The sequence below is a fragment of the Miniopterus schreibersii genome (assembly GCF_964146895.1).
Source record: "Miniopterus schreibersii genome assembly, chromosome: 1".
Taxonomy (NCBI): Eukaryota; Metazoa; Chordata; class Mammalia; order Chiroptera; family Miniopteridae; genus Miniopterus; species Miniopterus schreibersii.
The window spans coordinates 124810216-124812934 of record NC_138101.1 but is presented as its reverse complement, the minus strand read 5'-3'; the positions used below and the strand labels follow the sequence as shown (position 1 = coordinate 124812934).

Genomic DNA, 2719 nt, shown 5'->3' with positions numbered 1-2719 from the left:
TTTGCTTTTGTTGTCTGTTTTTTGGTGTCAGATCCAAAAAATCATTGCCAAGAATGATGTCAAGGAGCTTACCACCTATGTTTTCTTCTAGAAATTTTGTGGTTTCATATCTTACATTCAAGTCTTTCATCCATTTCCAGTTATTTTTGTGTGTGGTGTAAGATAGTGCTCCAGTTTCATTCTTTTGCATGTGGCTGTCCTGTTTTCCCAGCACCACTTACTGAGATGCCAGATATTAATTGATGTGTTTGCTAAGGAGATAGATTTGAAAAATCTCCCTTTACACACATACATCTCTGAAAGTAGATATTGATGACCAGGAGTTGGAGGGGTGGGGGAAATAGGGAGTGACTGCTAATGGGTATGTGGATTCTTTTTAAGATGATGAAAATGTTCTGGAATTAGATGGTTGCAGATGGTGAATATACTAAAAACTATTGAATTGTATACTTTAAAAGGATGAATTTTATAGTATGTGAATTATATCTCAATTTAAAGAAAAAGGAATGAAGTGACTTTTGGGAATTCCAGTCTTAAGATCTTACACATAGAGTCTTTTTTTTTTGGCTGAGCCAGTTGAGATTTTATTTTGGAAAAAAACACTTGTTTTGGCTTTTATGTTGTGGACATAGGAAAAAGGTAGTCCCCCTGGCAGTAAACTCTCCCACCCCAAGGGTAAGCTGAGGACTGAGGCTGATCCTCAGGCGGGTCTCCTGTGCCCGCCGCTCCCCTGCACAGCTCCTTTCCCACAGGCTTGGAGGACAGGAGGGACAGCAGTAGTCATTCACTTAGGCAGGACATCAGATGATTAAGACACGAGCTTCCCATCGTGGGTCTCAATCTTCACAACCACTGTCTTGGAGGAGCTGGTGTGGCTGAAGGAGCCAGAGCTCCCGCCAGAGCCCAAACTGGCCTGGAAGCCCATGCCACAGTTGAGGTTCCCATAAGATGGGCTCAGCACACCTGAGTAGCCGCTGGTGATCTTGGTGTGGATACTCATGTTCTGCATCCCAGACTCCAACCGGTTCTCTTCGCCCTCCAGCAGACTCCTGTAGGTGACGATCTCCATGTCCAGGGCCAGCTTGACGTTCATGAGCTCCTGGTGCTCCTGCAGCTGCCGGGCCATGTCCTGCTTGGTGTTTTTCAGAGCAGCTTCCAGCTCAGCCACCTTGGCCTGAGCGTCCTTGATGGCCAGCTCCCCACGCTGCTCGGCATCAGCGATGGCGGCCTCCGGGGAAGCCCTCAGGCCTTTGAGGCCCTCGATCTCAGCCTGGAATGGGCTGATGTTCCCGTTCATCTCAGAAATCTCAGTCTTCGTGCGGCGCAGGTCATCCCCATGCTTCCCAGCCAACGTCTGCAGCTCCTCGTACTTAATCTGGTACGTGGTCTCAGCCTCAGCCAGCTGCGGTTGGCGATCTCCTCGTATTGGGCCTTGACCTGGGCGATGATGCCGTCCAGGTCCAGGGAGCGGTTGTTATCCATGGACAGGACCACGGATGTGTTGGAGATCTGGGACTGCAGTCCACGAATCTCCTCTTCATACAGCTGCCTGTAGGAGGTGATCTCATCCGTCAGCCCTTCCAGGCGGGACTCCAACTCCACCTTGTTCATGTGAGCGTCATCCACGCCCTTCTTGAGGACAAATTCATTCCCCATCTCTGTGCGCTTGCTGATCTCACCCTCCTACTTATTCTTCAAGTCCTCCACCAGCCCCTGCATGTTGCCAGACTCTGCCTGCAGCCTCAGTTTCTCCTGGGCCAGCGTGTCCAACTGCCGCCGAAGGTTGTTGATGTAGCTCTCAAACATGTTGTCCATGTTACTGCGAGTTGTCCTCTGCTGCTGCAGGAGGTTCCATTTGGTCTCCAAAATCTTATTCTTCTGCTCCAGGCTCCTCACCTTATCGATGAAGGAAGCAAACTTGTCTTTGAGGATCTTGATCTCCTTCTCCTGGTTGCGCACCGCCTGGATGTTAGGGTCCACGGCCACCTTCAAGGGGCTCAGCAGGCTCCGGTTCACTTGGAGAGCTGTGATGCTCCCCATACTCCCAGTCCCGCCGTGACCCCTGGCCAGACTCATGTTGGTGCCCAGGCCGACCCGGTAGGCGCTGCCCACCCGGGTAAAGGACAAGGAGCTGATGCGGGTGCCGGGCCTACTCGTGTACGAGTGGCTGCTGAAGGCCCGGGGGCCAGAGGTGGACACCCTGTAGGTCTTCTGGGTCACCCTTGTGGACATGGTGAAGGCTGGAGTGGAGTCAAGGAACCAAACAGAGATTCGAGAAGGAGCCAAAAGCTGCTTACACATAGAGTTTTTAAGGAAGATGTTCCAAAAGGTCACTGCATTCTTTTCTGAAAAGATATCTAGACTTTTGCCCAAAGGAGAATGAGTAATGTACACAAACCCCAAGCCTTGTTTGGAAAACCTGTTTCACTCGACTGATTTAATCTTTCTTGGAGTAACTTTTCCTTTTGTTTAAGATCTAAGAGTACCTGGGTGAGAACCATTTTCTGGCAAAGACTAATGGGGTTAAGCCCCAGGGAGCCTATGAAGTGCCCTCAACCTCTGTCATAGGAGTCCCGTGAAAGGAAACATTCAGAATCAGGGAACCCTTCCAGCTCCCAGAGCAAAAGGCCTAGATATCCTCCATGGAGGCTCAGCCATAGGCCCTGGGCACCCCCTTCTGCTGGTCTCTTTGGTACTGTTGTTCAGCCCAGGCTGGGCC

At 50.6% G+C, this 2719-nt stretch overlaps 1 pseudogene across 1 annotated transcript; it reads right to left on the bottom strand.

The window, feature by feature from the left end:
* Nucleotides 1-784: 784 nt before the first annotated feature.
* LOC308549445 (keratin, type II cytoskeletal 8 pseudogene) lies at nucleotides 785-2232 on the bottom strand (annotated as a pseudogene). The gene has a single exon. The product of its transcript is annotated as a keratin, type II cytoskeletal 8 pseudogene (transcript).
* Nucleotides 2233-2719: the final 487 nt, after the last annotated feature.